The sequence below is a fragment of the Belonocnema kinseyi genome, chromosome 6 (genome assembly GCF_010883055.1).
Source record: "Belonocnema kinseyi isolate 2016_QV_RU_SX_M_011 chromosome 6, B_treatae_v1, whole genome shotgun sequence".
Taxonomy (NCBI): Eukaryota; Metazoa; Arthropoda; class Insecta; order Hymenoptera; family Cynipidae; genus Belonocnema; species Belonocnema kinseyi.
This window is the reverse complement of record NC_046662.1, coordinates 130,006,722-130,031,427: the sequence shown is the minus strand read 5'-3', so window position 1 is coordinate 130,031,427 and position 24,706 is coordinate 130,006,722. Positions and strand designations below refer to the sequence as shown.

At 33.7% G+C, this 24,706-nt stretch overlaps 1 protein-coding gene across 5 annotated transcripts in view; it reads left to right on the top strand.

Moving 5' to 3' along the window:
- LOC117175209 (uncharacterized protein CG43867) overlaps positions 1–24,706 on the top strand; it is a 629,535-nt gene that overhangs the window by 218,241 nt on the left and 386,588 nt on the right. Inside the window, exon 1 of one of the 5 annotated variants that reach the window (XM_033364858.1) lies at positions 7,199–7,271. The exons of 3 other annotated variants lie outside the window; for them this stretch is intronic. The gene's annotated coding sequence lies outside the window, so the exon portion shown is untranslated. Of the gene's footprint in view, positions 1–7,198; positions 7,272–7,937; positions 8,083–24,706 lie in introns of those variants that run through there. One more of the 5 variants, XM_033364856.1, reaches the window with a different exon arrangement.

Below are 24,706 nucleotides of genomic sequence, written 5' to 3'. Positions count from 1 at the left end.
TTCGTATACAGCGACGTCCCAGCATGCAGAGACGTGTATTAGGTCCTATAAAAACCGAAAGTACCAACATGGACCAGTTATTAGTTCTTCTCTATTTTTACGATTTTTTCGGACTCAAGTCGTCTAGTCCAGTGTCTCAAACCGGAATTCATCGTGTATTGGTGTGTGTACCCTTGTGACAGTGTTGTGCACTGGGAAGCACCAGTCTGGAATTTCTCCCTTTCGATTACTCCTACACCCAAAATTAACAACAGCCAAGAACAACCCATTTTTTGGAGCATCCAGTCTAATTTACACCCCCTCACTTTCTACTACTACCCAGAGGTCATATTAGCAGTTCTAGCAACCTGGACCTTTAGTAATCGTTAATTATTAAATCACTGGTAAGCAATGTTTATAGTCAGTTATAAAATTTCGTTTGTTTAAGCTCCTTGGCCTACAATAAATTTGATCCTTTTATTTTAAGGTACTGGCCAAGGACTAAACTCGTCTTCCGTCATCTTCGTGCTTTGTATACATTCTATTTTATAATTGTTTAAAATAAATTACTTTCACATATTATTTTTGGCTACTCTTTCCTCTTCCCTTGCGAGATCTTCAATCTAAACTAAAACGAGGAATCTAATTAAAGAGGGAGTATTTTACGGACTTCATGACGTAACACTATATGAAGCAATAGAAAATTCGAGGACTAAGCAGAATATACTGGAACGCTATAATCTAATTAGTGTTCTATATTTTATATATAACTATATATTATAAGAAATATAGTGGAATGTACTCGATGTTGTTAAAGTAGAGTAGGTCCAATACCCCTCTTGTATCAATGCCGGTAAGGTATGAATTCATGATGGCGTTACCAAGAATGTTTCAGAAACTTAATACGGGCACGAACCATTAGAAGTATAGAATCTTCTCGATGTCGGTAAGGCAGGAATCTATAATTAGAACCCACCTTGCTCATCTGATAAATTAGTAACTTTACAGTTTAATATTCAGAACTTGCACTTGTACTAGCAGTCGTGCACCATGTCTGGAACTGGAGCTTTCCAGTTGCATACTCTTCTCGAAGAAGCCAAAACAACTAAAGCTGTTATGCTTGTCAGCTTTATTTTGAGGTTATTGTTAGCTCTTGTCTTCTTTAGTTAAAAGTACGCAACGTCTAAATTACTTGAGTTCGTTTTTCTCCAAACACCCGGCTAATAGTTAGTAATGCCTTCTAACTGAAGGACTTCGGTGTCTTGCTAGTTATTTTGCTTTACACTCAGTTTACGGTAGAATCTTCTTTCATCTGCCTGCAATGTTTGATTTTGTTGCCTTTTGCACTACTTTCCTTGTATCGACGTAGTCTGGGAGTGAGAACATCAATTCTCTGCCGTTAGGAGTCTATAATCTCATCCAATAATGCTGGTGTTAATGTCTCGATGCACTGAGGGTGAATTATTATTATTATTACACCATTAAGCCATTTCCCTTTCGGGGTAGACAGGACTCATTGAGTAGGGGAAAGGAGTAGTGTGTGGAAGGGATAGAGATTTTTCAGATTGATCCAGAATTTTCGTGCTATTTAAGTAAATAACACGTTCGTTCCGCAACACTGCTCCGACCCAGGTTGCTGATCAATCTCTCTAGCAATTACCCTAAGCGAAGAACCTCACGAAGTCGTTATGTAAGGTTCCCCACTTGGGTCCATTAGTAGCCAACGTCTTTTGTTTCAGGCGTCATTCACTCTATTGACACTCTTTTATTAACTAATTGCCGCCATACTTTCCTGTCCTGGCATACTTCTCTAGCTTCTTTTACGTCCATGCATTTTTTCATGCAGGCTCTCGTGTCCATCAGGGTTTTTCCGCATATTATGCGCATGAATCTTATGTAAATTGCATTAATTTTACTCTTATCTTTTTCTTGATAAGTCCATGTCTCGCTACCTTATAGTACAGTCGGTACAAATATAGAATTATGTGTTGCCATTTTAGCTTTATTTGATATATTTTTACTTCTGATAAGGGGACCTGCTCTACCAATAACCTTTTTACCTTCATTTATTCGTCTATCTAATTCCTCATCTATCTTCCCGTCCCTAGTAAATAAGCTGCCAAGGTATGCGAACTTATCAACTTGTTCAATTCTCTCATCATTTAATAAAATATTGCATAGTGTTTCTGTTTTTACAATATTAACAAAAAATTACTATAATTTAATCATAACTATAGGTAATTTTCCGAGAAAGAACCCTTGTTCTTTATTTTTATTTATTATTAATATTACATAGTGTTTTCTCACTCTTTCCTTCGAACACCATAGTTTTTGTTTTATTTGCGTTAATTTTGAGGCTCATGCTCTTCATGCTTGCTTCTATTTTATTCAACATTTTTTCTAAGTCTGCGATAGACTCTGCCATAACAACCTTATCATCTGCGAACGCTAACCCACGTACCCTTACTGTTTCGAGATCCACACCCTCTTCGTCGAAGAGAGCCATTCTTAAACACTTGTCCATAAATAATATAAATAACCATGAAGCTACTTGTATATATTGTTTTTATAGCTTTTAGGCTCTATCCATTGACTCCATACTCTTTCAGGACTTCCCAAAATTTACTTCTATCTACCTTGTCAAAAGCTTTTTCTAGGTCAACAAATGCACAGATAACTTTTTTTCCTACTCTCAAACTTTTTTCTGTTATTTGCCTTAAGCTAAATATTTGATCCATACAGGACCTTCCTGGCATAAACCCACTTTGGACTTCCCAAATCTTTGCTTCTGTTATTTTCATTACCCTAGGAATAAGTATTTTTGAATATATTTTACTTACGGTGCTTAATAAGCTAAGCCCTCTGTAATTATTGCACTCGATTTTTTCTCCCTTTCTCTTATATATTGGTACAATAATTGCTTTTTTCCAATCGTCTGGGATGTCTTCCATCTCGAAACATAAATTTATCAATTCGCACAGTCTATGTGGTATGCACGCGCCACCGTGTTTAAGCATTTCAGCGTTAATACCGTCTACCCCGGCAGCTTTACCGTTTTTCAAGTTCTTAATTATATCCCTAACCTCAGTGACACAGACTTTTTCAATTGAGTTTTCCATCGCATCGTGTTCAACATCGCATTTGTGGTGTCCTATAGCTTCATCTCCTAATTATCTCTTAAAATAGTCTCTGAAAGCCTCTAGTATCCCGCCTGCATCATATACCATTTCCCCCCTACTATTTCTCATGCTGACAATTTCTCTTGTACGCTTCTCTTTTTGCTTTTGGGGCAGCCTGAATTTCATCATTCCACCACGCATCACCAGAAATTCTTCCTACCACTGCAGTACCACACACTTCGATCGTACATCTAACAAGGATATCCCGTAACATTGTCCAGGCGCCCTCTATATCTTTGTTTTTTATACGGTCCTCCCATGTTGTCCTATCTATGCTTTCGATTATCTTATTTTGGAAATCTATTCGCAAATCCGGTTTCTCTAGGTTCTCAATTTTTATTCGCGTTTGTTTTGCTTTCTTGGTTCTCTTTTTTCTCCATCCCCGACCTAAGTTAATTTTTGAGATCAGAAGGTAATGATCAGTATTGCATTCAGGACCTCTCATGACTCTGTATCTTTGACTAACTTCCTTAGTCTTTCATCCGCAACAACAAAGTCAATTATACTGCGGTTATTTCCTTTAGACCAGGTGTACATGTGGATCATTGTATGCCTAAACCAAGTATTTGTAATAAGCAGACCCCTTTCTAAGCATAGACCAACTAATTTATCTCCGTTATAGTTTGTTCTTCGATTCCCAAAATTACCTAATACTCTTTCTGTATCCTGATTTTGGATGCCCACCCAACCGTTCATGTCTCCTAGTAGAATTATTCTTTCCCCATGTTCGCAAATGCTTATTGTGTTATTTAAAGTTTTCCAGAAGGCGTCTTTTACTTCTCTAGGATCACTATCAACCGACGCGTAGCATGCTATGATAAATAGTCTTCTGATTCCTACTTTCAGTCTAGCCCGCTGCAGTCTGGGAGACACGAAACCATGGTCTCCGAGATGCTGCTTTGCTCTTTCTTTCAAAAACAGACCGACTCCTTGTTTACCATGTGATTCACAGTCTACTCCTGACCATATTTCAAATCCGCCTTTCAACACGCCGTTGTTTATGTCTTTGGTTTCACATCCCTTTTTCTTTGTTTCAAACACACATAAAATGTCTAGTTTCTTCAAGTCCATAGTTTCACGCAGTTCTTTTACCGTGTGCATGCCTTTTGTCGAAATCATGTCAAAGTTAAGTATCAAATCGTCATATGGTGGAGATTGTAGTTCTAACGTCAGTCCCACCAAAAACTTCAGTTAATAAGGGAGGGTTGGGAGAGGGGGGAGGTAGAACTGGAACCGAGAGAGTCGTCTTGGGATGGCGTTTTTGTTTTGATGCTGAGAAGGTCACCAGCCTTCAGCCGGTTAAAAATCTCGGCGTTATTTTTAGTTTGTAGGTTTTTAAGTACGTTTCCGGATTTCCTAGTAACTGCATATCGAAGCACCATTGTAAGAAAGTGCATTTACACCAAATTCAAAATTTTCTATTTGACTTTTTCCCCAACCGAGTATATAAAAGACCGTTCTCTTTTAGAGTTGCCACGAAACTGTTACAGAAAACACAAGATAATGTAAGGGTCGATTTACAACTGCGTCATATACGAGAGTCGTTAAAATCATCTTGTTTAAGGTTCTGCGAAAACACATAAATACACACACACACACACACACACACACACACACATATATATATATATATATTGAAAGTCAAGAAATTTCAATTCCACATGTGCAAAATTCAAGAAATATAAAATGTAAATCCAGAAAAAAAATAATAAAAAACCAAAAAAGACAAATATTCAAGAAATATTCAAATCTGAATATCTGAATATATAATAAAATGCATATCGAAGCACAATTTGAAGAAAGTGCATTTATACCAAATTCAAAATTTTCTATTTGGCTTTTTCCCCAACCGAGTATATAAAAGACCGTTCTCTTTTAGAGCTGCCGTGAATGATTTTATTAAAATGGTTTATCAGCTTTCTGGTTCTATTTTCTTTTTTATATTGAGTCATTGCACCCAATTTCCACCTTACTTTGCTAACATCCATATACAACCTAATCTTCCATGGTAGATCTCGATCTCTTCCTGTGGCAAAGGCTTTATTTGTAGGCTTGGTTCCGCCGCCCAACATTCTAAGGGTTGCCACAGCTGTACAGTGTACAAGAGTTTGCACCTCTAACGCAAAAAATGATTATTTTTAGTACACTACTAGAAATTTTCGTGTAAATATTCGTAAAAGTTTTGTGTGTGTATAACCCTGGCGGACTGAAGGGACCGACTGGAGCCTCTACAAAGTACATTTGAATTAGAAACTCACGGCATAATCGCAATACTTTTTGTTGTAGAATTAAAAACTTTTAAAAAAAAATACCTGTCATTTACATGGGCCGAAAGGGACATTAAGTGCAATCTTGTTTTAGTAGACGCAATATCTTGCTTGCTATTGTCTTTATCAAACTTTACGTCCCAATGTTTCCTCGTGTAGTTGGCGTAAAGTTTTATGTCGGCCCGGTGGCGCACAGTAGGGAAAAAATGGACAAAATTCTCTAACCGCCACAAATCTTTACCGATCAGAATGAAATTTTGTTTGAATACTAAAAGGACACCTGCAGAGAAGACAAAAGAATGATTCTATATATGTACACATAGAAGGGTATATCTTTTTATTCATTATGTGTCAGCCGTAACGCACTCTAACTGCATATATCCCAAGCCCACAAATCCTAAGCCTACAAATCCCAAGCTTACAAAACCCAATTCCACAAAACCTAATTCCACAAAATCCCTAGCCTACAAAACCCTATCCCACAAAACCTAATTTGTTGTTTTTTTCGTCTTCTCTGCAGGTGTACGTTAACGAGGGAAGAAACGGATTGAAACCACTTTTTCCCCATAGTGTGCACGATATTTTTTACAATCTTCGTTTGAAAAAGTACGACTTTTTATGCGTGTAAGTTTAGATCGTAAGATAACTTAGAAATATTGAGGTTAGGTTTTCACCATACGAAGTCATACTTATCCTCTGACGCCATTTTGTTTTTCAACTTAAGGAATACGTTTCTTCCCGTGTGGGAGAAACTAAAACGCAATCGTCCAATCATAACACAGGCCAGCATAGTTTTGTTGTTGGAAAATGGATGGTCATTTCCAAAGTAATTTTTTACGTAAAATCTGAATCCGGTTTCAGAATTGGCCAATCACGTCAGAATTTTAATATATTTGAGGTTACGTACCCAAAATTGGCGTTTTTTTACTACTTTTTAGGTTATGTACAGAAGACACAACTTTTTTGGGGGATTTTTCTTTAGTCGTATCCCATATTAATACTTTTTCTTTTTAATTTGAGAGTCCCAGAGTTCAATTACCATTTTTGTACCAAGGTACGCTAATTTGAAATTACGAGACATGTTCCATTATGTTTTGAGCATTTGCTTTAAATACTTTGAGGCAGACAGTTTCTACTAGGTGTTTTCTCTTGAAAATTTGTACTTGGGGGTGTTTGGTGTTGAAGAAATCCCAATAAATGTTTTGTCTCCTGTACATAACCTCAAAAGTAGCCAAAAACTCCATTTTTTGGTTACATAACCTCAAATATCTTAAAATCCTGACGTGATGGGCCAATTCTGACCCCGGATTCGGATTCTAGTAAGAAATTACTTCGGAAATGACCCTCCACTTTCCAACAACAAAACCATGTTGGCCTGTGGTATTTAGAGCAAATGCTCAAGACATAATGGGACATATCTCGTAATTTCAAATTGGCGTAACTTGGTAAAGAACAATGGTAACTGAACTCTGCGACTCTCAAATTAAAGAGAAAGAGCAGTACTATATTATATAATTAAAGAAAAATCCCCAAAAATGTTGTATCTTCTGTACACAACCTCAGAAGTAGTCAAAAACACCATTTTTGTGTACATAACCTCAAATATCTTAAAATCTTGACGTGATGGGCCAATCCTGACCCCGGATTCAAATTCTACGTAAGAAATTACTTCGGAAATGACCCTCCACTTTCCAACAACTGACATGAGCCCATTATTTGCAGGCCTGTGATAATCTGTGAATTGCCGAAGCATGAACCACGCTTGCACCCCAGTTGCTTTTTCTAATTGCTCCGAAATCAACTATTTTGCGCTAAATCGACAGGCAAAGAAAGTCACAATTCTTATGTAAGTTCGAGTAATATGAATTTTATACAAATATACCAGAACGCCTATGTAGAATCGACTGATTTAATCCGTCTAAGAACTGCTGGCCCACGCAGTTACACAGTCGTGTGGCAGTGTCAACAATGCGTCGCCACCAGTTTACAATATGCTGCTTACGTTTCTACAGATTGATTTAATCTCAAGTCCAGTGCGAGGCAACCGGCGATACTTTTCTTATATAGGCGTTCTTGTGTAGAATGATTTTTCGACTTTAGACCATTTTCCTTGGCTTCTGTGTCATTGTGTTTCGGTTTAACGAGTTTTCGGTTTAACGAATTCTAGGTTTTTTTCAGTGCTATTTCTCTATGTTGGGTATTTATGAAAATAAGGAGAAGACTTGAAATAATATACTATTACATAAGTAAAAAACTATTTTAAAAAAGTAATATACTATGAATTTTCAAATTGAACGAGTTCTCACTCATTAGTGATTTGTTTTTTCAAATAGATAAAATGATACATTATTGTATTGATTTAATATTGTCGTCGGGAACCTTCAGGCGCGTTCTTTGTCACCATGACCTGTAGCTCTGGCGAGAATCACAAGTGATACGCGCATGTTGCATACTCTTTCTCGCATTGATTTTTGTCTCTCAAACCAAGATGGTGAAACTACATCCCGGTGTCGGTAATTTGTTATGGTTTCCGAATTCTCCATTTTCCTTGCAATACAATTATTTTCATCGTTAGTTTTGTTTCATTCTTCGCGGTCAGTGACGCTGCAAAACTGGCATGTGCAATTATGGATAATAGAACGCATCATAAGTGAAAGGTATTGCAAGATAAAGTGGCAAACTAGCTGTAAAGTTGTATCAACTTTAGTGTTAGTATTTTGAGCACTTATGTTAGCTTCCTTATAAAGGAAGCATTAAAATACTGATGAAATTATTTTATTTTATTATTGGTATTTAATATTATTAACTGCATGATATTAAATCAGTTATAAATAATATTACTAATAAAATAATAATAAAATATTACATTAATATGTTCATTATAGATATTTTCTCAAAAATCTCGTAGACATTAAAAAAACGTTCTAAAACTTATAAAAATTAATGTTGCATAAATATACGAGATGCTCGGTTCTCTTCCTCATTTCAGTCGTTCGAGAAGTATTCTTAATAACTGGGACTATCGTCTCATCTCATCTCGTTCCATCTCGGTCCACACCCGAGCTATCAGCGGAAACGACATTGACGTAAATTTAAGTTTATTACATTAAAATAATATTTGATAAAAATGTCAATACACTATATACGGTTACAAAAAAATTTCATTTAAAGAATTCCTGTCAAAAAAATGTCTTTTAGGTCAAGGAATATGACTATTTTATCCACAAATATTGTTCCAACTACAACTGAAACTATGCATTATAATTCTGTTTCAATGCTAAATTATTTCCAATATAAAGCGCATGTAAAAAGGTCACTTTTAAGTTTTTATTTTCGCAAAAAGAAAGTTATTTTTTAAATAAAATTTTGCTTCAAATATTTCGGAATACCTTAAAATATTTGAAATTCCGCGGAAAATTCTTTCAAATATATTAAATTCCGAGTAAAATTCCTTCAAATCTTTTTCAATTCATGAAGTAAATTGAAAATTCCTTATAATCTTTTAAGATATCGTGAAACCTTATAGTTTCTACAAAATTCTTAAAAATTCTTCAGAACTGTATGCAATTTTTTAAAATAATATCTCAAAATTATTAAAATCATTAGAAATGACTTGGCGTTTATTAACTCGCTTAGATATTCTTTGCAGTCTTTAAAAAAATCCTAAAACCAAGCCCTAAATCACTTGAAATGTTTTTCAAAATATCTAAAATTCCTTAGCAATTCGCTTTAATTTTTTTATATAGATTAAAACTATTTCAAAGAAATAATAACAATATATCTCAAAAGATTAAAAAAATCTTCATTAAATCTGATTCCTAAATACGGAATTTGTTTTTGATATACTCGCAATTCTATTATTCTTTTGAAACAAGTTTTGAAATATGCTGCTTAATAAATTATTGCACCTTATTATAATTATAATTATTATAAAGGGGTGTAAGTAAGGCCTTTTTGGCTCCAGGAATCCAGAATTAGAAAGTAATTTTCTTTATGCATCAGATACGAGATATAACCATAAAGACCATACAAAAGATAAGCTCAATAGATAAAAAAACAAAGAGAGTTATGTAATTGAAAATCGTATTTAGGTGTGTTAATTATTAATAAAAGAATTAATTTAATGGAAATGCAAAGGCCTTAGCAGGTTAAGCATGGTCCAGGTACCCCACTCGGATGTGATTCATATTGCGGGGGCAAGTGACTACCCCTATAAGATAAATTCACCGTAAGTATCAACTAAAAAATACAATTTTTACAAAAGTTATAAACAAATTTTGAAAAATCAAGAAATAAAATTTTCTCGAAAATGGCTTTACCGATATGATGTTTAAAATTTATGTTATAGAGGGTACTAAAGGGGTTCCGAAAAAATTCAAGAACCAAATCTGTTTATAATGAGATAAATAAATAAAAAAACTTAATATTGCTTTTTAAAGGAAATGCTTCTTGAACACCAACTATTTTTCCCTATATTATGCTCACATTCGAGGCTGCAAAATACATTTTTGGGGAAATGAGCACAGCATTACCAAAGATACTATACACCTAGATGCGGCAAGTGGCGATGAAGTGGGGATATAATTATTAGTAGGTCAAGATAAATGTAGACGGCGCTATCGCCGAATAGATTTTCAGTCGATAAGAGAGTTTTCTGAAAATATTAATGATCACTGGAGCAATTAGAACTATGTGTTACCCATGGACACAGGAAAGGGACTAGGCATGCCATTGTGGGGGTGATACAATGAGGGGGGAGATCCTCCAACTTTTGATGTCCCGCGACAAACATGGCAGCGCCCACATGTTTATATTTTCATGCACAATTTGTCGGCAAAAACGCTCGTGCGCATAATCAAATGACACATCGTAAGATGGCGGCTCTCCCCACTCATGGAATTCTCCTGCCTCCTGTGGATTCAACCCCGCTCGCCCAAGTTAGGATGGCATGCCTAGTCCTTTGTTTCCTATGTCCATGGTGTTACCCAACGATCGAGGAAAATAACGATAAACTAACAATAACTAATAAAAAATTCAAAATTTTGTAACTCTAAACGATTTACATATATGAAATTTTATACTTATCAAATATGAAATTCTCCTTCAATTTTTAGCACTTGAATTTGATATGATTTGGTTAGGAAAGTTTTCATTTGGAAAAATTTCAACAATCAAGCCTTTATATTTGAAATGAAACAATTACAGAATTATTCAATTTTCGACACTATTCTATTTTTAATTTTAGGCCCTTCAAACTGTTAGGCTGAAATTTTGTTGTTATTTTATTTTGACCTATAATATATATAATTTGTAATGCTTTCATGTCGAAACGGGACGTATTTAAAATTGTTAAATTGGGAACAGTTTTATTTATATGATTATAAATTTTGAAACATTATGTACCTTTAAATGATTGCAGTACAGAACTAGATAATCAACATTCTTTCGAAACTGTTAAAAAAAGACTGTTGGTGATTCAAAAGCAAATAGTTCACTGTAATTGTATCCCATCTTCTTCTTTTCTTTTTTAATTTTCTAGCCTCTTACCTTATTTTAAGACCTTTTTCTGACCATATTTGTCTTCCTAAATTTTGTTAAAAATAATACAATAATAAAACGCTTCTAATAATATTCTAATAAAACGAAAAATCTCTTTCATCAATCAAATTTCCACCAAAAGTCTTAAATCTCCATTTTCTACGAAAGTCACTTTTATAAGGGTTTTTTTTTACTTAACTTTTTACCATGCCATCAGAATTGATATGTGTTAACATTATTATAATTATTCATTTACAAATAAACATACAAAATATTTATTTTCTCGGAATGGATTAATTTTTTGCATGAACACTTTTTTATTTCTATTCGGCTCCCCTATATCTCCAAAGCAAGTTCTTATTAATTATTTTAATTACAAAATTGATTGTAGTCTTTATCCAAAGACGATTTTCAAAGCCCATAGAAGTTAAACCTCCAAATTCTTGAATGATTTACTCGGAATTGGTTAACTTTTTTTAATCAAAATCATCTTGTCTCAATTTAGCGACACAACGTTTCAGAAGCAAGATTTTATTTTTTATTTATACTGAAAATTGTACTTTTTATCGTTTTTTGCAACCGAGCCTTTTCCAGTTTTAGGCTCCTGTGACTTTGAAACTGTAAACTTCTACATTCTGCTTCTTGAAACTTTTTTTTTTAATCATACATTTTATTCTTTTAATTTAGAAACACTTTATCTCGAGACCAAAGTTTTTTTTATCTTCAAATGGTGATTTCTATTTTATAGAATGTTATTTCGTTCTCCTGAAAATTCCGCTTTTATTGCTTCTCTTGTTCTGTATTGCAGTCCTTCATTTATGAGTGACATTGAAAATGAAAAGATTACGATACAAATAAAAAATAAGTTTGTCATTTGGTTGAGAATAATTTCATTCTAAAGGCATAGTTCTATCATAGTCTATAATTTGATAGGGCCAGAATTGTTCAATTTCTCAGACTTCCAATTTGACGCAATAAAGAACTATGTACAGAAGTTATTTCAAGTTAAAAAATAAACGTTGTCAAAAACGATTTTTAAATTTAAAGAAAATGCTCCTATTACTAGGCGAATTTTGAAACAAAATATTTAAAATGATTTTTTATCACTTAATTTTATTCTTTGAAATATTCTCTACGAATCTCTGTGGTACGTTTTAGCTTATATTTTATTCAGGAATTATACAGTCATTAATTTTACTATACATTTTTGTAAGTATAAACATCCAAAAAACATTTCTAGAGAGTTCATCAACGAATAAAATAAGCCGTACATGAGAATTTCGCAACTTTTACCTGAACAGAAAGCAGAAACCTATGTGTAACTCTCTAATTAACTAAATAATTTTAAACTGAAATACTTATTCGAAAGTTCGCCTAGTGCAATCTTCTAAAGTTAGTTACAATTAACAATGGAAATATTTTCCTCAAATTTTAAAATAATTTTTAAACTTCAGATAACTACTAAATAGTGTACAACCTGAAATAGAAATTTAGTTCCAATTTAAACAATACGAACATGTATCAGTAAAGGCATAGTTTTTAATATTTTATCTATTCATTTTTTAACTAAAATACTACACTGCTCAGTTCGAGGCTCAATTTCTTTTATGTTAATTTCAACTTTAAACGTTTCAATTTTTAAAGTGTACCTTTTTTAATGACAGGGCTACGTGTACAGAAATTTCGGCACGAATTTCAGGACAAAGGGGTTCTATTTATCGACATTTTGGTACGATTAGCTGGATATTTTCTGTACATGTTTTATATCGTTCACAGTGGTTGAAGCCTTTACGTCTTTTTTACAATTATTTAATGAATATATTTGGCTAATTAATAGCTAAATGTATATTTATTTATAGCGAACAGCAAGCCCATTTTAATAAACATTTCAATTGAAGTTAAGTTATATATTTTAAACTACGTTAACAAAAAATTTTATTCTTTATTCATAATGTCTTATTATACCTTATTATAATACCTTTTTATACAAGATAACAATTTGCTTAGGAATTTATTCAAATTTACTCGGGAAATTTACTGAAGCTAACAGAAGATATTGAGTAAAAATTTCCAGGACACTTTCCTTCCATTAAGTTCTAGGTTCTTCGATAGAATATTAGATTTTAGAATTAAGATTTTCCAGACCATCCAGATGCAACTGATATTTACGATATTTAAAACAGGCACCAAAAATAATTTTCTGAAACTTTATGATTCTATAAGTTTCAGTAAATTCTGTGTCCAATGATATATACTATGAAGAAACCATTTTTTGACACCTCATATATATATATATGTTGTTATGCTAGATGTGATTTGTAATTTAGGTGTAGGTTATCTCATGATTAAACTAAGTAAGAAAAGGCTACGCAGCCTATACTAGCCGCTGCCTCTATTGTTTTTTGAATTTGCTGAATTCAAATAAGGGATTCGATCAACCTTATCATGTTTGAAACAGGTAAATGTAAGGTCAGCAGTATATTATTTTAACGGCTAGAAATGAAGGTTTTAGAATTGTAGAATTCATATTCAGGGTTCTTTCGGCTGAAATACCTCGAATACAAAACTCTGTAATAGTCAGTACCTCGCCGCCCAATAATTGATAGCATCTTCTTCTAACATTTTAATCACTTTGAATATTTCAGGCTGACAATCGAACACCTTAATCTCGTAATCTGATAACTTTCCGTTACCCCGAAATCAGATTCAGAAACCCCAAAAACCTTTATATTTATTTTTCTGGATTTCTTTATCAGATTTTTCTCAATTTGACCTTCAAACGACCTTGAACCTCATGTGATAAAGGTTAATTGACGTCGGGTTTGTATTAAGTGACCCCAATAAACCTAGGATACACTGGTCAAGTCTGCTGAGGAAGTTTAGATATTTTTTATTTATATACTCCGCACGCGAATAAATAGTAAAACCAACCTCTTTATACCCAGAAAGGGGGATAAAAAGGCAAAAAATGATAAATAAGTGTAAAGATAGTTTATAGTGTATTTTATAAACAAATGGTGTGTTCTTTCGCAAGTGACCTACTCAAAAAGTCAAAGTTGTCCGATCTAAGTTGAACTTAGGCAAAGTGCTGTGCTATTGGGTAGTAGTTTATGGGGGGGGGGGGGGGTTTTGTCATTCAAGTAATTATTGACCGAGGGAGAGGGAGTGAAAGTTTTGGGATTTCCGTGGATATCGTCTATATCGGCGATTTTTAACTCATCTAATAGCGATGACAAAAATTGTGTCTAGTAAAGATTTTATTACATTTTTTCAATGAATAAATATTTGACCTTCAAAAATGAAGGTCAAAAATAAATTGGACTTTTTTTGGAAGTCAGGAAAGTTTTTTTGGCTTTTTTGTCATAAAAGAAAACTTAGGGTTTTCCTATAAGACTATATACATTAAAAAGTGGGATTTAAATGTTTAATGTATGAAAATAAGTGTTGAGTACTCCGGTACGCGCAGGACGCTGGCTTTCGAGCCTCGCGGCGCATCGTGGTACTTTTATGGTATTGTTTTTAAATGACAGTTCTCACTTCATTCCCTACTTTTCGTTTCTTCTCTTTTGGGAAGTACAAACTCGAAGACTTTGGAGCAATTATGAGAAGTTCAATTTTCTGAGCTCTACTCGTTGATGATTTAAAATTCTCTTTGATTTGATCAAGAACTTCAGCTGCAGCCTTATGACATTTGACAATGCAGAGCATGAAATTCATCTCGAGTTTTCCGAAAAAGAAGCCTGGATCGTCATCGTCACTTGTCATGATTTCTTCATTTTACATGATGATTTCATTAGTTTCAACATCATCAACGTTTTTATCTGCAAAAGCATCACTGCGAGGCTGATGGTGTCATCTAAATTTATTGCTGGTATATTTTTCAGTTCTTTAAGGCCATGTGGCGAGAGGGTCACGTGACCAAACCTGGTCCTTAATTTTTCTTTCCCAAATTACGCCTAAACGAAATGAGGTATCGCTCTGAACGTTTGGGAAATGAAAGAAGAGGTAACAAAGTCCATGTCTCAGCTTTATTCCGGTGGAAATTTGGAGAAAAAAATGTTTGAAGAAAATACCAGTGGAAAGTAGATCGGTATACTCTTCTTTCCCAACTTACGTCCACACGGAATGAGATATCGTGTTAAAAATTTGTCACGATAAATAAAAGACATGCAGGAATTTGTCTCTGGTCCTAAATAATTAGAATATCGAAAAAAGTTTTTTTTTTATTACTATTTTGGAGAAATACGGACCGTGCTGTCATCAAACCCTACAAGCAATTTGCAATATTGTCAATGGGCTAGTTGTGAGGTTTATATTTATCAAAGTAGGGCAAAACAACAAAAATCGCTGACGAACATTATGCACAAATAATGCAAAAACTAATGTTTGCACTTGAAATGCAAATTAATATATTTGGACCGAAATACGTATCAGCTGTGTCAAAGCAGTACTAGCGCAGCGAGTAGACAACTTCGAACTTCTACGAGTCTGTGGGTAAAACAGATTGCATGATTATCGATAGATAAAGCTAGAAGTCAAACTTCTGCCTGATTTTACTGTGAAACCTAAATGCGTCTGTCGATTATCACTATTTTCATAAATAATTTTTTTTCTTCCTCCAACTCTTTGCAAGGCCACAAACGATCCTTTAATATTTATCAAAATTTCCCGAAAAAATTTCCGCTTAATTTAAACTTTTATTTTTCAATATATGGTTGAAAAATATTGATCTTAGGGCTGACTTGATCAGCTGTTATACTCGTTACATGGCCTTAAATAGTGTAGGAAATTGCGTTCGTAATCCTGCAGGAATACTGCGTGTATTATTTCATAATAAAATATATTGATGATTAATTTTGGTATTACACTGTACATTTTTATTTTCACTTTTAAGAATTTTAACCCTCCGCCATCCATGTGGGTCATACGTGATTCAGCGATTTTTCGAGTTTGAATTTTATCGAGAAGAAACAAGTTGACGCGTCATTCTTTCCCCCTAAAAAAGTTGCCTTATATGAGGCCAGTATGGAATAAGTCGCATAAGCTTTACTTCGTGCTGAGTTCGCTATTATGAAAGAGCCCTTGTCAGCTGACTTAGAAAAGGTAAACAACTCAGTGTCAGATTTGTCACGTGATTTCAAATCTTTTAATACCAGACTGTCAGATTGCGAGATTGTCATTGATTCTCACACGAAAAAGATTGATGAACTTGAAGTTAAAGTTGTGGAGCTCCAGGATCAAGATCTTTCGAAACACGCGCCAGGACATTCCTCGGATATCCTCGGTGAGTTTGAAGACCATTTGAAGCGCAAACAAAATTTCATAATTTTTCGTTTGCCTGAGGCTACGCCTTTACTGACGGCACAGAACAATTCTCCTCAAGTTCAAGACAAACTGTCTATTGTTAACCTCTTCCAATCCCTTCTACCTGATAAAATTGATCTTGAGCAATTTAAAACCTGGCGAATTGGAAAATTTTCGCAGACTATTCCAAAGCCCAGGCCTGTCAAAGTGAACTTCATAACACCACTTTCTGCTATGCTAGTCTGGAAGGCTTTTGTGGATGCAAAACTGTCACAACAGTTACCAGATCATTTAAGGGACATGAGTATCTCAATCGACAGGACCCAATTACAGCTAGAGGAATACCGAAGAGCCAAGAAAGAACTCGATGTCAGAACCAGCACCGGAGAAACGAACCTGCACATTCAAAATAGTTGCGGCATTCCAACAGTAGTCAAAGTCACACCATCTACTGCGCACCCAAACCCTCGTCAACGCTACAGTTGAATAAGGTACACCTGTCATTATTTTATCAGAACACTTGCGGCCTTAATACCAAACTTAGTTCACAATTTCCCTGATATTGAACTTTACGATTTCATAATTGTCACCGAATCTTGGTTGAAGCCCACCCTTCCAAAAAATCTTTTTTTTTTATTTCAAATCGTAGATTTCAATTATTTATGTCTTGCGGTCCAATCGTAAATCCAAAATAAATTATGATTAAAAAAAAACATTTTCTTAGAAATTCAGATATTCATTAAATAGAAAAACTCCTTTGAATCCTCCTTACGTTTCGGTACACATGCGTACCGTTTTCAAAGGTTCTTAACCTAAATAATTATATTAAAGATTAGTAATTTTAGTCTGAAAAAATATGATGAATAATAGACATTTTGTGTGGAAATTAAATTTAGTTTTTTAAAATTTTGAGATTAAATTATAATTTAAATTAGTTACATTATATTTACTTAAATTTTGTTGAATATGTGTTGGAAATAAGGCATTATTTCTACACCTTATTAAGAAAGTACGCTGTTCTACGCCTTATTAAGAAAATACGCTCCTTACTGAAACCTAAGGAGGATTAAAAGGAGCTTTTTTATTTAATAAATACCTGAGTTTCGAAGAAAATGTTTTTTTTACTCATAATTTATTTTGAATTTACGATTGGACCGTGAGACATAAATAATTGAAATCTACGATTTGAAATCAATAAGTATCAACGGTCGAAGAAAGCATTGATTTGTTTCATCAAATCACTTTACAATCATTTTTTTTATGGGAATCAATTAGACATTTTCAGAGATGATCGCATTGGCCAAAGAGGGGATGGAGTGTTTGTAGGAGTGAAGCCATATCTACATGCTTCTGTTATTAATTTAGCACACATTTTGAATCTTGAATTTAATATTAATATCATTGGCATCAAAGTAATTATAAAATCTATACCGCTAATCGTACTCGCAATCTATTGTCCGCCAGATATCACTATTTTACAACTTTCTACTTTTCTTGATAATGCCATAATATTGTTATTATTGGAGATTTCAACGCACCTAAATTTATAGATTTCACCCTTGGTACCTGTTATGGCAGAAAATCAGCCCTATTCCTCAATATTATAAAATCTTTTGATCTTGTACAAAGAAATTCTATCTTGAATAAGAATAACCTATGTCTTGATCTTGTTTGCACGAATTTTCAATGCCACATTAATAAAGCTGTTACCCCTTTAATCGCTGAAGACGCTTATCACCCTGCTCTATTTCTTGAATGTAACCTTAACTCCAAATCCTACTCACTGCTTACTAGTGCTGTGATTGAACCATCCTTTCCATGGCTTAATTTTAAGAAAGCTGATGTTTCTGCATTGTATATAAGCCTTGCCAATATTGACTGGTCTTTCTTAAAGCTCTATGGTGATGTAGAAGAGGCTTACTCCGCTTTTACTTCCGTTTTATTAGAACTCATAATGATCTGTGTCCCCCTTTACAAGCCTAATAGTCGACAGCATAATAAGTACCCACCATTGTTCTCGAAATCTCTTATTAATTATATATCTATTAAAAATAACCTGTTGAAAAGGAGTAAGTCTGGGTACCCAGCTTATTACACTGACATTGAGAAGGATGCAAAAAAGAATAAAAAAAATTTCTGGAAATTTGTTAATAAGAATCTTTTTTCACTCAACTACCTGCGATTATGTATAGTGTGGCTAAGGGTCTGAACGACCCGATGTCTATTGCGCATGCTTTTGCTGATACTTTTTCTAGTGTTATACAAGTCTCTGACACACCTAAGGTTACCTCAACTCCACCTTTTGCTCTTAATCTTTTCGCTGGAAACTCTTTCTTCTTATCAATTAATGATGTAACAGCTGCAGCTAAGACTCTCAAACCTGCACACACAGCAGGTATTGACCAAATCCCTAGTTTTTTCGTTAAAGATTGCGCTACTGTATTATCCGAACCTTTGAAGTTATCCGGCTTGGAAGTCTGCTAAGATCGTTTCTGAATTGAAAGCTGGTGAAAAATTGGATATAGCAGAAAACCACCTTCTGAGTTTAGTCGGGGCTTCAAAATTCGAGTACACAACCCGGTCTTTCGTCGTATATGATCACCCATCCAGGTGCTAGGGGTGCTCGAAATGGCTTGACATTTGGGCTCTTCTCGAGTCGAGATCATTTACTATGTATTTCTATGAAAATTTATACGCACTCACATTTTAGATGTTTTTTCCAAACTTCCATAAAAATTTTTAGTGTTGCACAATAATCAATTCTGCATCGTGGGATGGTACCCATGAAAGGCCGTGTACAAATAGAAGTTATTAAAGTAAAAATGATTATCGTGGTATTTTATTGAACTTCATTTCTAAATAGAATAATTACAAGGAAATTAGTGGCTCGCGCGCGTATCGCGCCTATGAGCTTCTAGTTTAATTTAAAGTCCGTATATGTTTTGACTATTCAGGTCTTTTAGTTCGTTCTTGAAATCTGTGTTTCCTTCTCTTTCGGTCTTCTGGTGGTGTGGAAACTGACGAGTCGGACGACGCAACCGGAAGTTGACACAGTTGACGCAGTCGTAGCTTCCGGAGGTTACATCTGTTCTAATTATTCCAAACAACCAAACCCATTATTTGGACACGCCCCACGTCGATCCGCGATTAATTAAGTAACACTTTGACTTCTACCAGACAATTTATTCCATATTGTACAAAATTGGCGTTTTAAAATTTTCAAATATCGAAAATCAATCTTGCCATTTTCATGATCTTAGGTTACATGCAATAAGGGTGGGGGTTTCAAGATTTTTACGTACGGTGTCCCCATCACATTATTCGAGGGATGAAAACGGAAGATTTTTGGTGTTTTTCTATTTTCAAATACCGAAAATCGAACTTGCCATTTTTATGATTATAGGTGTAGATGTAGTACGGGTGGATTTTCAAGATTTTTTCTAATGATGTCACCCAGCTTGTTATTCGAGGAATAAAAAAGAATATTGTTGGCTTTTTTCGGTTTTTAAATATTAAAAATGATAATTTCCATTTTTATCATTATAGGTGTATATGTAGTAATGGAGGGTCTTGAAGGTTTTTCTGAATGGTTCTACGCATTCTATAATTCGGGATATAAAAAAGAAAGATTTTTTTTCAATTTTTAAATATCGAAAATCAAACTTGCTATTTTTGTCATTTCGGTTGTCTGGATATTAGGCGATGTACAAGGTTAGATAATCCCTTGAAAAATTTTATTCGCTAAAAATTAAGTTGTTTCCCATTCTCATGAAATTACATACATTAGGGGTCATAATTTTTCATTTATTAATTTTTTTACCATGAGGTAATCTTTTGACCTTAACCCAAAAAATATAGTTTTGACCTTGAATATGAGTTTATTAAGAAAAATGGTGGTGTAGCCACTTAAATTTCCTTCCAAAGAAATGGTTACAAAATTCCAATAATTTTTATGTGGAAACATCTTAAAACTCGACATGGGGAGTCACGCCTGAGTCCACTGTCGGTGCCTTGGGTCCTTGGGTCAGAATCGACGGGGTGACTCGCTAATTTGCGTCCTCGCCCTCCGTTCCTTCTTTCCCTCTCCACTCGGCGCTTCACTCGTATTCCTTCAATTTTTATTTCCCTAATTTTCCCTTCGCGTGTTTAAAAACTGTAGAGAAATATGTATTGTCAGTAATAACCAGTCGATAATATTAAGTTAATAATATTTAATCGGCAAGCTAGTAAAAAGCCGAAAATTGAAATAAATACACAAATTTCACATATTCCCCATTGCATAAGCTATTTATTTCACTTTGTGCTAAAACTGGAATTTCCTAAAATACTAAAAATAGCCATTATCACATAAATTATATTAAAACATCTTGCTATTTTCCGTATCTTTTTCTTAAACCTATACGGGTAAAAATTTACAGGAGACTTCACGAACGAATTCCAGCCTAGTTATGAAACGTACTTGCAAAGATAATATTGCATCAATAAGAAATTGTTCTTTTTCTAAAATGTCTTGCCTCGTTTGACCAGTGCTTCTCATTTTTAAATAAGTTGAGGCTTTAACTTCTTTCAAAGTTTTCATTAAAAAATCTTTCAACTTCGGATGGATCTAAAAAAGCAAGACCAAAAAAGATTCTCAAAAAAGAGCCGATTTCTGATTTTGTGCTTTTATATTTATTGATCAATCCGAGTTCTTGAATTTTCCTCCACCAACATTGACCTAAATGAAATCTACAACCTTTAATATGGATGGAATCGTTAAATACTGTGCGGATAGCTGTATTGATATCGATTTCAAAATCTACGTAAATTACTTTAGGACTGAAACTCTTACCAGTAAATTTTTTGCATTCTAAAGCTAAATTAGAAAGTAATGTTGCATAGGAAGTCACTTTTTTGTCAAGAAGCATAAAGAAGGCGACGTTAATATATATAAGTTTTCATTTAATGGTGCGAATAGCAAATTTCCGGTCGTTGTTATTTGACATTTTTTTCATTAGGTGAAAAATATCACCTATCTGAAAGTTATTAAAGTTTCTAAAATATTTTGTCAGAATCATTTAGAGAAGTGTGATATGCACAAGTTTGTTTAATGATGTTTTTTGTAATCATATAGTACTCGCTGAGACGAAGGAAATTTCTTTTAAAATTCTTTCAATTGTAATGTTTGTTTAATTTTTTCAAAATTCGAAAAGAATATTCGAATAAGTGCAATCTTTTCACGTCTGTCTAAGCGAGTGTGCGCCTCTGTGAGGGTTCAGTCCAGGTTTCAAACATGCAGCTTCCAAATCCACCCACTGTCATGATTAGATGCTGTTACTAACACTTGTCCACACAAACATGAAAACTTTGTATTTAACTCGGATTTTTAAAAAATTAAACTAATAGTCTCATTAAAAAAAATTCAAAACAAATTGTCTTCGTCTTAGTGAGTACTATATGATTACAAAAAAAATTGTGAAATGATAAAACATATACTTAAGAAATGGTTTTTCATTTGAACGCTATTTTATTGTTTTTCTCGAAAACTATCGATTTAATCGACATACACAATGAATGAAATTTGTACATATCACACATCATTAGAAGATATAAAAAGATATTTTCAAAACTTGAATAACGTTAAGACATGTGACATTTTTGTATTTAAACACAGAAAAAGTCAAATAACAACAAAACGACCCGAAATTTGCTATGTACATTCCATATATTCAGAATCAACAGAACGTTTTGCATAAGATTCAATCATAAAATCATCAGGATCTAAAATGGGCACTAAAATGCTCTTGGATCCCAAACTAGATGTCGAGTTGCGGAAAGGTCACGGGAATACATCGGGTGATACCTTCCTCCGGCTTGAAAATTAGCCCATGTATTACTCTAACAAGCTTTTCTTCTACAATTCTGAATTGTATGATTTCATATTTCCACCACAGAATATAAATGCCTTAATACAGGACTGACCAGAAGGCTTTTTCGAAAAATAGCCTGGTTCTTATTTTATTGCCATTAATTGAAAAGTTAATGCATTTTGTGTGCCTGGGAAGTAGCAAACGGCCGTCATGAGTGTACCCATGGTGGCAGAAATTTAGGGCAGATCATTTCCGAATGAAACTATAGTGTTATTTTTTCGACAATACTTAAAATTTTGTAAAAACCCAGGATCGAGCTCAGGATTTGATTGAGTGCCTGTCATGCCTCACTCAACCTTCCCATTGTTAGAGATTTGAACCGGTTGAGAGAAATACAAAATCATTAAAATATTAAGGCGCTTCAAATGGCTGTCAAATTCGCAAGGAGCAAACTAAATCTAAACGGTTGAGTTGTTGAATGCCACATTTTAAAGCACATGATTTAAATGCAATAATACCGGGCGGTTCAGCTTGCTTTTTCTCGAAAAGATCCTTTTTGTTTTTGTATTTTGTAATTGAAAATAAAATGTTATTTCTCGCTTGAAAGTCGCGCGAGCTATACAGTTGAACGGTAGTATGGTGGTCGCGTGGGGCAGGAGTTGAAAGCGGGGGACTGACCTGTATTCCAACGTGTACCTCAAACGGCTGTCAATTTGGCTACATCAAAACTACATATAAACGCATGAATTTTTGGCCACAATATTTTAATCACATAATCTAAAGGCAATTATACCGAATTGTTCAGCTCGCTTTTTCCCGAAAATGTTCTTGTTGTTTTTGGTAATTGAAAGTGGAGATTATTTTTTCTCGCTTGAAACTGGCGCGTTGTGTACAGTACACGGGCGTATACCAGAGGCATGGTGCAAGAGCGGCAAGCGGGGGGCTCCATTATCTTCCCAAGTTTTTATATATATTTTTAAAGAAAGAATAATTATGTTTTAAAAAAAATCAAACAATGTTTTTAAAACTTGTGCTACTTCAAAAAATGACTATTACACCTTATTAAGAAAATGCGATTTTTTCACTTTTTTTTTAACAAATAAATGTTTTGATAATTTAAATGTATTTAACAATTACAACTTGCACAAAAAGTAATGGAGGATATTCCAACTTTTCACTCATAATTATTTGCTTTAAATAAATTACCAAAATTGCTGAAAATGAACAATAATATGTAAGAACGTAGTTCTTTGATTGTGAATCACATTGGTAGCGCTTTGCAGGGTTGGGGGGGGGGGGGCGGGTTGAAAATGAAAGTTATTAGTACGGTTTTATTTCGTAGGCACTCTTCTATAATCTCTACAAAAATTGGCTTGTTTCGATGAAACCCTGAAGTATCGGTAACCGGGAACTTCCAAATCCCATTTGATTATCATAGGGAAATGTTTGATTTTATAAAAATGGAACACATGTTCCAGGGTTTCATCTAAAAGTGCCAATTTTTGTAGGGATTAAAGTAGAGTGTATATTAAAGGAATCCATACTAATAACTTTTATTTTGCCCCTCCTCTAGTTCCCCAAATATGACCAGAAAATCAGAAAACTGTATTTTCACGTGTAATTGTTAATTTTTAGAACTTCCTGCCGTCGTTTTTATACAAATAATTACTAAGGGTCAATTTTAATATTTCCTATGACTTCTTCAACATCATTTAATTGTTTAAAAAAATTTAAATTATTTCAAGAATTATTTATTCCCAAAAAATATATAAAGTAATCGTATTTTCTGAATGAAATGTAATAGTTTGCAATTTCTTGAAGTATTACATAAAATTTTTAAACATTATACAATTATTTAAACAATTAATTTTCTTTTATTTACAAAATTCGAAAAAAATGAGGCAGAGTTTTCCAATAGTTTCGCAATTTGGTATCCTAATCTACCTTTTGTTGAATATATACATAATTTTGATTAAGTTCTTGTAATTTTTCAGAAATCTTTATGTGTTTAAACAACTTTTGTTTCGTTAAGCACATTTTTTCGACAACAAAAAATTGAAATTAAATATGAGACATACAATTTGTTTTCTTACTGAATAGTGTATAAAAAATGTATTAACAATTTTTTAATTGTTACAAAAATAGAATTTTTTAAACAATTATTTTTCCAAACATATTTTTCAAATAGTATCTTCTAAATTGAACATAATATAATATATTCTTTCTTAATGTTCTTGAAATTGAGTATGGATGGTTTGCATTTTTTTTTGGCTCACTATTAAATAAACAATAATAGTCATAATACAATTTCAGTGACAAAAGTGCTTTTATTATTGCATTCTTCATAGTGTGACAATCTTTACTATGATGATATAATGAAAAAGTACATTCAAGAATGCAAATTATGATTGAAGCTTCAACATTTTCCTAGAACAGCATTTATGAGGACGATGTACTACATTTTAGGTAGTTTATAACGGTTACAATGATACGAGTGTAGTTCAATAAGTCCTTAGAATGACCAACAGATGGTGCGCGAATCGCTCCAAATCATCTGTTTTCAGTCAGCACCACTCCCGACTAGATATAT